Raw genomic sequence first — 12,451 nt, forward strand, 5'->3', positions numbered from 1 at the left:
TGCAAGCATTTCTGATGGTTGCTCTGTTCTTCCTAGGGGTTAGCAGATGTGCAGTCTCTGTCTGCAACAGCTGGATAATTTACCTTTTATAGATCATGTGGTAGAGCATTTTGGGTACGTGGGGATTTAGTCCCTGTAGCTGTCTCCAGTCAAGGGCAAAGTCCCTTTTTTAGGATTCCTGCTATATTTGCTTGGGAGATGTTTGTCCGAGCATTTCCTCGAAAGGCAAAAAGAGAGTTTCTCCTAAATTGGAAGAAAACCATCAAATGGTTTGGAATTACGGAGGTGACGGTGATTAAAAACAAAGCAAAACAAGCCCTAATTTGAAATTCTAATATCTCCAGCCTCTGTATTCCTCTAGCTCAGAGGTGGCCCCCTCCTGCCTCCCAGTGCATCTCCCCCCTGGCTTCTGCAGCAGCCACCCCAACTTGGTACCCAGGACCCTGCAGGGAGGTGGGTCAGCAACAGCATCTTTGTGCTGCAGCTTGGAATGAACAGGAGATTTATTGTCAATGGGGAGAGATCTGCATGCCTGAGCTGCAAACCTCAGGACAATAAACGTGGACTTGTTTAAAAGGCTGCTAGACTCCAGCCGTGATTTTGCATGCTATTAACCTGTCCCTTCTCAGTTATCTCTCTGGAGTAGGCAGGCTGGGGCTTCTGGTCACCTCTCGCTGAATTTCGTGTATGTCTGGGGAGAAGAGCTCATGGGTGAGTCTGTCCTTGGTTTATATAACAACATTACAACATTTTCCTTGTTACTCACACTCATTAATCTTATCTTTAAGATGTAACGCGGAATTCCCTTTCCTGCAAGCAGTGAGGAAGAGAAGAGATTTTGCCTTGCGCTGCGTGATGCTCAAATATTTGCTCTGGGCTATGAGAACCGACCGAGACTGCAGTAAATCTCGGGCAGTCTCAAAGCATTTCCTCTAGCACGCATTACATGCACTCCGCCAGCCGCTGCCGGGGGAAGCCCCTAGTTGTTTAACTTCCCCCCCCCGCCCCCGTTGTTCCCTATCAGCTCCTTCAGGCTTGTTTTACCTTCCCAAATGAGCTCTCTGTCCCCTGCAAGTTGCAACCTGGAAGAAAAATCTGAGGTCTGGGCTTCAGCTGTGGCATGTCCGAGTGATGGGGCAGCACATGCGGGGTGCCTGGCTTCTGCCCCCGCGCAGGGGAAGGGAAGGGAGGCTGCAGCCCCCGGAGACCATCGTTACACTGTGGAGCTCATTAACCCATCTCCAGGTACACGCATTTCCCGCTGCTTTCAGCACTTCCACCCCCCCCGATGCATATGTACGAGCCTGATTTGTACTGGTCTTTTTCCCCCCCCACTTTTTTTTGGTTGTTTATGCTTCAGAGACAAATGAAATCTGCTTTTGTTTATTGGAAAGTATGCTTTATTTTCCCGTCATCGAGCATCTGGTGTTTGTAAAATGCACGACGAATCTTTCCAACAGAAAATCAGCCAGCCTGAGCGTGCCTGGCCACGAGTTCACGTGTGCCACCATCCTTATCCGAAAAAAGGTAGTAAAACATCCAAACCCAGAAAAGTGCCGGCCAAATGCACTGCACGTGGGCGAAAAGCCACAGGTAAAACACTGGAAATTCACATTTCCCATCAAATGTACATTTAGCAAAGGATGTGAGTTACTGCACGGCTGAAATAAGCCTTTGCCTCAAAGCTTAGTGCAAGGAGGGAGCAATGGCAGGTGGTAAGCACCTGAGAGCCCCAGGAATAAACCTCTCCAAATATTTTTGTAGGATGCCTCTGTCACTGGGAAGGCAGAGAGAAAAATAAAGCCAAGATGGGTAAGATGGAGTAGGGCAGCCGTTGTCGTTGATTAATGGCTTCAGCCATCCCCCAGGAGGTAGCAGGATGATGTAGGATCTATACACAGTCCACTCCTCATGGCACAGGCTTTCTAGAAGCTTTCCAAACATACCAGGGTGAGGTGATGCTTGCAGACACGTTGTTTTCTCTGATGGCGTCTTTCCACAATCATCTGAAAGCTACTAAGGGAATTTTGGAAGCTGGTCTCCAGCCATGATTCGCTTGGCCAACTCTGCACTTGCCTTTAATTTTAATAATTTGGCGGCATCCATTTATTTAACATTTTGCAAAGTGGGGTCTGCGTTTGCTCAGAGAAAATGAGAGTTGAAGGGATGGTAAAATGCCTTCATAAATTGGAAGTTAAATTAAGAAATGGCTTTAAAAGTACTGAGTGCTGTTAGCTCCATGTAGTGGTATCACTTACGGCATTGCGAGGCCGTACCACTTGGAGGCACGGAAGGTTAAGGAGGTACAGGGAGCAGGGTGGATAGTTTTGTGGGTGTTTCTGGCCTTTCCGAGCCTGTTTTTGTTTGCAGTTGGAATCTAATAATAGATTCATGCCTTGTTTCGTTTCCCACAAAACACGGTTTTTATCAACAAGTCTTCATTTTGGAAAATTTGAGCAACTGAACGTTTCCTATCAGTATGAAAACAACTTCTGAAAGTTTTCTCTTCTGTTTGATCACATCAATGTTCTTCCATGACACTGTCTGTAGTGGAAAGTCTCATGATGCAATAGATGCAATATTTAATTTAGTTTAATTTTTTAAATTTTTATTTGCAAATAACTAATGGTAGCTGCAGCTTGGTCTCGATGAGGACATACATAAAAGCCTCAGTGATATCCTGGTGCCCATGGCATCCCTGAGCAGCACTTCACTGCCTGGCCGTGTGGGGTGGGATGGAGCTGCTGGGCCCTAGAAAGCCTGGCTCTGTCTTGTTGATGTCTTTGAGCCTTTGTGGCCATGTAACACTGATCTTCCTTACAGCTCAACACCTCCCTAGCACTTGGACATGCACCTCCAGATAGATACTTTTAAATTAGAGCAGGGTAGGTTTAGATTAGACATTAGGAAGAAGTTCTTTACAATGAGGGTGGTGAGACACTGGCACAGGTTGCCCAGAGAGGTGGTGGAGGCCCCATCCCTGGAGACATTCAAGGCCAGGCTTGATGAGGCTCTGAGCAACCTGATCTAGTTAAAGATGTCCTTGCTTACTGCAGGGGGGTTGGACTAGATGACCCTTAAAGGTCCCTTCCAACCCAACACATTCTGTGATTCTATGATTCTTGTCGAGCTGGAAAGGAATTTTACTTTATAAGAAATGTGTTCTGTTGTTTAAAGGCATTCAAGTCCTTAGCTTCATCAAAGCAGCCAATAAAGCCTCCTATAAATATTACCTAGGAAAGCAGAAGTTTCCAATTACCCTAGCTCCACTTCTTATATCAGTTCCTATAATTACCAGCCTCCATTAGTACAACTTTCTTAAAGCCAAAACATCGAAGGAGAGGTGGTTCTTTACCTTAGTCGGCAACTGCCACCAGTCTGGAGGTGGCTCATCTGCACCTTCACGTGTCCCACCTGCTCTTTCCCTCCCTGCTTCAGCATCTTCAGGGACTGCATGACACAATACCGCAGTGTCCTGTCCGAATCACCGGTCATTCAAACCAGAACTGTAGCCTAAAGGCCATCCATGAAATTGGAAAGTTGAGAATTATTTTTAACTCGGCAGCCTGAGACAGTGTCTGGTCCGTCTTGCTGGGGGTTGTTCTTGCTGGGTGTTCAGTGAACTTTGGGTTTAGTCTATAAACTTTTGTTTTAGTGATAACCCTAAATATTTCATGCATCGTAGGCTATGAATGATGCAAAGATGTCAGTGAAAGCGATTGTGCCAATGCAAACAGCTCTAGGAAACATTTCTCTTCCCATTGCTGGTGCATGAACCTTGTTCCTCTTCACTCTGTGTATGCCCCCGTGCATCAAGAGAGGCCAAAAGAAGTGAGGTGCAGGTAAATATGAATCCCACAATGGTATGCTATCCAAAGACAAAAAAAAAAGGAGAGTTAAAGATTATTTGTACCTTTGGACTTCCGTAACACTGAAAGGAGCTCTGTGCTGGTTGAACTGCTGTGTGTCTGTGTTCGCTTCCCAGCAAAGAGCATTTGAAATGCCATGGAAACATGGTCAATACGCATCATTCTGCTCTGAACCAGCACAAAATCCTCTGGACAGCCTTGGCTGGATGTACTTTCATGTGGGATCCTCTTCAGGGTCTGTCGGGAATCTGGACAACAAACACCACCCTGCTGTTTGGAAGAAGTTACTTAATTGGTGATGCAGTCACTTCCAGGGTCAGTGAAAATGGTAATCGCACTGGCAATCGGGCCGTCAATGGGTGCTCAGTGTAAATTTGGCTCTTCCCTTTGCTCTGGTATGAAAAATGATTCACCCGTCTTTGAACTACCCGATCTTGTTAGCATGGGTCAGATGTTTGATTATAACTAAGGATATTATATGGGCTAATTAAATCAAGGCATCTGGCGCGCGTATCATTCTGCAGATAGGTTTCCATGGAAAACAGTTTATATGCCATGAATGTCCTTAGAAGATTAGATTAAAAATCAGATGGATCTTGTGTTCTTCCAGAGATCACCTCTCTTTAAAATGAGGTTTAGGCTGCTAGATGGAGCTGGCTAAATAGCCGTGGCTGCTTGGGTGCCCATTTGGCCCCTGAGCAGTTGGCGTTTCAAGTCTACAGCCCCACTCCTCCCTGCACCATCTGCTGCTCGCAAGAAGGTGTTCTTGGTGGTTCTGTCCAGATGACTCTAGGTGTGCACCAGTGCATCAGCATTGTCTTTTTCAAGTGCCTAGAGCTGCCTTTTTGCCTTCTCTGTAGACAGCAACAAGAAAAGGGAGAGAGAGCAATGAGCTGTCAGGCTTGACACGTCTTAGGCGTGTGCAAGAGCTCAGGTCCCCTGGGTAGATATGGGCCTCGAGACCCGTTTTCTTAGTGACTCGGGTGTTTTCCTTCTTCTGCCCAGACTTCCCTGAGTCCAGGCTGGGTTACTGAGGGCAAGTGCCCTGTCTGCTCCATGTGATTCACTGTTAGCAGGAATGTGTGGTGCTGGGATGCAGGAAGTCCAAGGCCAGCAATTCATTTCCCTGCAACCACTGAGAACTGACGCTGGTTTATCCCCACTTGGGGACAGAGAGAAACTGCCCCAAATGTTGAAGTTCCCACGTGTTTCAGCTATTACTCACACCCTTTTATAACAGAAGTAGCCCCTGGAAGGATGGGTCAGAGCTTCCCTTCGTGCAAGTCGGCGTGGTCCATTGGAGATGCAAAAGCAATTTGTACCAGAAGATTTTAATTAGTTCAGGAATTTAAAAGCCCAGCGGAAAACTGGGCTCGGGCAAACACCGTTTCATTTCGATATCTGAGACAGTACTGCGCCTTTCGCTCTTGGTTTTGAACTGCTTCCCCTACTCACCTTCAAATTTGGCACAGAGCTGCGAATTATGGGCCCTTCAAGCCCACAGTGCTCTGGATGATGATGTCTGCAGTGGGAGTACGGCGGGTCCCCAACCAACACTGAAACCCCCCTGTGCAGTACAACGCTACAGGACAGAGATGGTACTGGGTTTTTTGGGTCTCCGGACAGATGGGAGGCACACAGTGTTTGCTTTTTGGGTGTCTTGAGGTTTTTGGGACTTTTGTCAGGCTGCAATTCAGCAGGAGCCGATCTCCTTCTGGTGCTGCCAAGATCCAGGAGTTAATTCTTATTCCATGAGAAGGCCAGAGCTTGCATCCAGCCAGTTCCCTGGGGTGCAGAAAAAGAAACTCTCTGAGAAGTAAACACAGACACAAACAAACACCAGACTTGGCATGTGGCTTCGCAGGCAATGGGAATATCTTTTAGATTCCCGCCGAGGTAATTGGACTGGAGAGAAGCTTCCCTGCTCTGCCCTTTGGCTCCTGGGGAGGGTCCGCTTGCCAAAATGCTTTGTGGTCCCTTGAGCCACGCCTGGGCTGGACCCTGCACTTCTGCCCAGTCCATCCCACCCCAGTGCTCGCCTGCACACTCGCTGCATTCCTCGTCTAACCTATTCCCAGGGATGTGCATTGAACCTCCTCCCCAGTAAGCCCACCCTCTTCTCATACATTTTATTCCAATTCTTGGTGTTCCTCATGAGAAAACTTCCCTACATCTCCCTTACATCATCTTACACCTACTGAGGTTGTCTTTCTATGGGGTCTTTCCCATAGCTGGGGTGGGATCCGCTCCTGGCTTGCAGGTATCAGTGTGTGAGATGATGGCTCTTTTCTCCTGAGCCTTCGTTAGCACCTTTGCATTGCTCCACACCTTTCTTGAAATCATAGAATGGTTTGGGTTGGAAGGGACGTTAAAGATCATCCAGTTCCAACCCCCTGCCCTGGGCAGGGACACCTCCCACCAGACCAGGTTGCTCAAAGCCCCATCCAGCCTGGCCTTGGAACACCTCCAGGGATGGAAGATGCAAGACCCAACCGCAGATCTTACCTGCACTGAGTAATATGCCATCACTGAATAATACACCAAAGCCTCGGTGCTTTCCCCCGTAACGACATTACTCTGCAAGGTAAACATGGCCAACAGAAATCATGGGAATATGAAAAACCCAATAGCTTACAAATGACGTCTTTCTGAGCTGTTGCATTTCCCCCTTACCTTCCTTTTGGTTCCTGCAGCTTTGCAACTACTTTGCACCTTTTAAAATGCTTGCCAAATTTTCTCCTCGATCAGGAGGGAGAGGAACTTTGCTCCTTACCCCTCGAATTGCAGCATTTTGGCACGTGAAACTCAGCGAGGCTCAGTCGTTCAATGTGTTGCTACAAGCAGCATCCTTGGCTTGTGATGGGCTGGGTGGTCTGACAACACCCCTTTCGAGGAAAGCAGAAATAGCTGTGGTGCTCAGTGCGGGCAGACAGATTTCAGTTTGATAGTGAGATTGTTCTGATTTTCTCCCGTGTCTTACATGAAATGATACAGGCTAATATTACTCTGTAATTCTGCAGTTTCCTTTTAGTTTGGCATTGATGAAACTCATTTCAAAAACGAATTTCAAGTGTAAATGGAAGCCCGTCCATTGCGTGGGGCAAGAAAAATGAATTTTCATGCGGGAATAAAAAGGATTTAACTATGCAGAGCCTAATAAATACTCACTTTGGGAAACAAATGGCTGTTTTGCAGGTTAGGCTGGAGATGCTTTTAAAAAATACATCATTTACCAAAAGTGAAAGGCACTTTATTTCTCATGGATCCTTCTTCAGGCAGGAAGAGTTTTCTTCAGGACCGTCTCTGTATCCTAGAAGCCTGACCATACTTCATGCCAAGCAAGGAAAGTAACACCCTATGGTTTTTGAATTACAAATGGGAAATCCATACTGTTTTGGAATAAACAGCACTGGCCATTAGACAGTCTATTTGGTTACTATTTGGTTACAACTGCATAAGGAACAGCTCTAGTGGAAAAAAAAAAAGAAGCAGCAGTAACAGTCAATCGCCACTTATTTTTTTCCCCCGCCTGGAAAACTCGGAGTTTTATGGCCTATGAACCACAAATTAGAATTGCAGGCAACAGATAAAGCTTCACTATAATCCAGCTAATGCCAATGCCTGTTGGCAACTGCAAGGAGGCGGTTGTCAAAATGTCCCTTTAGCAGTCATTGCCTGAACGGGACCTTTCCGACCAGCCAGGGTCACCAGGTGGGTCCAGACCCCTTCAGAAAGCCAGAGCATCCCTGGTACAACAGCCACTGCTGCTGATCTGAGGACCCCCCGCATGCAGGCAAGGATCCCCTTGGTAGGGACAAATGATGAAGCTGCTGCTGCTCCCGCAGTCATTATCTGCCATCCCAGCAAGTCTTGAAGGGCTCCTTCAGGATTTCCCCCGTTTTCTCCATTTTCTCTGAGGAGCCATCCTCAAACCTGTCCTGTCCCTTCCTTCTTCTGGAAAGCAGATTGCTTGGCCAGGTAGGAAGACTTGAGCCAGCTTGTCTCTGTGCTTATTTGTCTTTCCTGATAGAAAGTTTTCTCTAATTTCTGACGCGAACCCATCTGCCTGTAGTTTAAGCCGATGTTCTGCTCTTCACCATGCCACAACCCTCCCCAAGCGTTTCATGCTCAGGGGCAGGGATAAGGTCGCTGGATGGAAAAAACATCTCAGACATCCTGGACTGGAGTCAATTGCTCAAAGATGTTGCCACTTTAGGACCGGTGAGTTAGACTGCCAAGTCTCCCACTGCTGCTCCAGAAGGATATGGGACCTTTGTCACATCTGCCAGTGCCGCTGTCTTTAGCAACCCAAAGGAGCTCCATGCACGATGCTCCCGTGTTTAGGACAGAACCGAAAAGGTCTCAGGTTGGCTTGGATGTTTCAATGCCCACCCATGATGTTTGTTCACAGCTTGGGTGGCTTCCAACAGGAAACAGGGACAGCCTCAGACAGCAGCTGCTCTTCCAGGAACCAAGAGGGTGGTATGAAGCACCGTACCACCGTTAGGCATGCCTGAGACATTGTATCTCGGACCTGGTGAGGTCTTGGTCCAACCCAGTCTAAGGCAACTATTTGAGGAGCACAGGCTACAGTTTTTACTTTTGCATTCCTGCTTAGATAGGCATTTTCAGCAGTACTTAAATCTCTTATGTGTGAGGGGAATGCATGTTCCTAAATCACTGATGGACAGAGGGAAAACCTCCTAAGCCAACAGGACTGTTGTCTGAGCTGGTGTAATTTGTTGTTGAAGATGTTTGATGCATGGAGTCCTGCTGGCTCGTCTTTGCTTCTAGAGCAGGGAACTCAAGATCTTACTGATCGGAAGAAGTGTTGGGTTTATCCTTGCTAATAAGGAAGAGCTCACAACCTTTTTCTTTTACACATGCAATTGTTCTTAGTAACCAGAGGGGATGTGCAGGGCAGCATGACAGTCCCATCTGGGAAGTCTGCAGGATAGTTTTCCTTGGATATTCACAGATGGCAGATGCCAAGGGAGCATTAGGAGGAGCTTGAGTCCTTGCATCCTACCTTGAGCTTGTGAAAGCACAAGTTTTGTGGCTCACAAACATGCTCGGACTCCTGAGATCTCTTTCAGATTGAAGGCAGAACTTCAAAGGGGTACAAAGCCATTTCAGAGCATCCCATAATCAGTCTTAAATGTACATATTTAAAAAATGAGAAAGAAATGTGCTTTTTTCCTTGCTCTCCATGCCAACAGCAGGGATGGAGTATGGCTTACATGGAAATGTATTTCATAACCCTCCAGGATATCTTCTTTTTTTTTTTCTTTCTTTCTTTTTTAATAGAGTCATTCCTGGCAGCTACCCAGGATTTGAAAGACAAAGTCCACATAAGGCTCATAGTGATAGGACTATGGTTTTGCTGGTTGACTTGGGAACTAATGTGGGGGGCAGGTGCTGTGTGTCATATATACGCATTTATTCCTTTTTTTTTCCATTAACCATCACCATTAGCAATTGCACTCAAACAAAAAACCAAACAAATAAGCACATTTAAATACTGGAGTTTTTTCTGTCCCTTCAACCATGAATAATTACAAAATAATCACCAAAGTCTGTTTTCACTCGGCGAATGTTTCCAGGTTTTGATTTCTTTTTAAATAATTCTGGGTTCCAGCAGTCCCACCCCCCGTTTTTATTTTTTTGGAGGCAATTTCAGCTGGTCACATTTACTGATGCCTGGCATAGCACCATCAGAAAACATGTGAGCTTCTTTAATGCATTTCATATTTACAGCAAATCTTTTCCCTGCCCTTGCTAATAGCCTGAGCCTGCAATTTTTCCAAGCATATGTGGCCCTAAACTACACACCACTGCAAGTGGCAACATCTGCTGGCAACCCAAGTTTTCTCCTAGTTAAAATGCAGGCAGGACCTAACCAGGCCCTGCAAAAAAAAAGTCCTTTAATTGGGTTAATTGCATGTGGTTGAAACCATGTTGAAGCTCAGTTCCAAGTTCAGCGTTAGATTTATGTGCTACGGGCTGGTGTGGACAGGGTCTTGGATGCATGGAGGTCAGTGGTTTGGGTTCACGTGAGTTCAGGAAAAAACCCCACTTTTTCATTTCAGCTTACCTGGTTTCCCTCTCTGCCTTTTCCTCAACCCCCAAGTTTTCCTTTGTGCTTCAATTTCACCCCAAGGAAAAGCCCAAGTTTGCTTAGTTTTGAGCTCGAATGGGAAACAACTGAATTTCATCCAATTTTCACCCAACGCTATAAATCACCTTGGGCTGACTTGTTGCATGGTGCAGGCCCTATGGAGGACAGGGAAGCCTTTCAGAAGAGCACGAAGGAATATCAAACTCTGGTTCTTAATGCAGCTACAAAAAAAGTGGAATTTTCACCTGATTGCACAGTGCTGCCTTTATATGGAAGCAGGAGCTTCTCTTTTGCTTGCACCCTGCCTTGTGTTGGACCCCAGGTGTCTCAAATGAAGGTTTCCCTTGTTTTACTATGGGAAAACTCACCGGTGCCTTAACATATCGTCATACCACTTGATTCAGGGGAGGTGGGGCGGGGGAGGTGGTGGTGGTGGGCCGAAGACAAGCTGTGTTATTTCATTGCCGACATTTTTATTGTGCCATGTGTAATGCTGTGGGAAAAGCCGCTAAGGCAGATTCCTTGGGAAGGTTTTGTATGGGCCCCCATCAGCTACCTTCTCTAACAGCATCCCTTGCTTCCCCCTGCCCTGAAGTACCCCCCTGCCCCCAGGGAAGCCAGTTTGGGAATAACACGTCACTTTGCTCGTTTGGCAAGTATCTTATTTTCCCATTAATCCTTTTTTAAATGGTTTTAGAGTTTCCCAAAAGACGTTGTTTGCTAATTTTGCGTGAGAGCACATACAGGCAGGAGAAAAGGTGGATGTATGCGCATTACATGCCTTTTGTCAGCAATCGCAGTGCCATGATTATATTCATATTTGTTGCATGTCTTTGATGTTATTGCTGGAGTCTCCCTGTGCCGTGACAGACTGGACAGGCCACTGTTTGAGTCACTGCACAAGATATGTGGCTCAAGGTTGAGGAGACAGGAAGGTGGTGAGTTCTGGTGACTGGTGGGAGGGATGTATGTTGCGAGTGTTGCGCAGCTGCCATGAGAACTGCCTCCTCAAGGATGAAGGAGAGGGGACAGAGTGATGCCATCTTACAAGAACAAGGTTTATTTATGTCCTAAGTAAAGTTACGAGTTGTTTGATTGAAGTTTAGAGGTGGTCTGGGAGACCGTATATTTATACTGAGTCTTTCTCTACCTACTTGGCCTTGCAAACGTGGTTTCCTAGAAGCTCGCAGAATCACAGAATGGTCGGGGTTGGAAGGGACTTCTGGAGATCATCTAGTCCAACCCACTGCCAGAGCAGGGTCACCCAGAGCAGGTTGCACAGGAACGTGTCCAGAGTCAGCCACGTGCTTTTTTCTTGATTTTCTTGATCCTCCTCACGTTTAGATGGAACTTCCTGTGTTCCTGAGGATGAGACAAAAGGTTCAGTTTGTGCATGCCCCAGCTTTACAGAGGCAACAAGGCACCCTGAAGGGAGCAATCAACCTTGGAAACACCGCAGTGCTGTTTGGTGGCTTTGCTTAGTCTTGGCCTCCTAAGTGGATGGGTGCTTTGTGTCCCTGCCCCAGGGAGGACTCCTGAAGAAGAAGCCCCCTGCATGTTTTAGGGTCCTCGTGGGTGAGTTGGGTGCTGTGGCCCTGCCTATGCATCCCCCCACTCCATGTCTCAGGGAACTTGGGACCTGGTTAGTAGAAGCATTTGCAGCTAGCAGGCTGTTTGACCAGGTGACAAGGCTGGGTAGGGCTTGCGGTCATTTGGAGAAAGTGGGAGGATGGTAGGCGCAAGTCCTGGCCTGCCTTGTGCCATCAGAGACCAACCACCTGGATGATGTGCACCTTGCAGACATGCAGAGAGAGCACTTGCAGGATGCTAAAGAGCATGGTGATGAGAGCTGGGTTAATGCCATGCATTTTCCCGTGCTGCCTTGCCCTACAAAGAAGGGCAGAAATACTTCTGTGCTGATGAACTGCTGCAGATTCAACTTGAAAAATAAAAGTGCAGAAGAGGGCTGTACATTGCAGCCAAAGGCTTGGGGATATGCTTCAGAAATGCCATCAGGCTCATAATCTGCAGACACAGCTCTATGCCCTTCTTTCCTTGATGTAGGGATGGGGGCATGTCTTGGTTGGAGGGAAGAGCACTGGTTTGTCTCATACCAGCTAGGGCCTGGTTCCCTTCTGTGGAAGCCTCTCATGATACAAAACCCCAGCCTGCTCCCTGCCACATGGGTGCCAAGCTCAGCCTATGCCTCAGGTCTCAAGCTGAGTCCTTTCTTGCAAGATGAGGTGAGGTCTCCATTCCTCATCCAGCAGCCGTGCACGGTATCCCAGCAGGGTCCCTGCCCAGTCACCCCTACAGGGGTGGATCCAGAGGTGTTTCTTGGAAGATGTTTTATACCGTAGGTCTTCTGATTCATCCCCTCTCCCTGGGAGCGAGGAGAAGTGCTTGGCAGTCAGTCTTGGGGCAGCACCACAACACACTAATGCCATGCAGTGAGTGTTGCATT

This window comes from Rissa tridactyla, chromosome 7 (genome assembly GCF_028500815.1).
Source record: "Rissa tridactyla isolate bRisTri1 chromosome 7, bRisTri1.patW.cur.20221130, whole genome shotgun sequence".
Classification (NCBI taxonomy): Eukaryota; Metazoa; Chordata; class Aves; order Charadriiformes; family Laridae; genus Rissa; species Rissa tridactyla.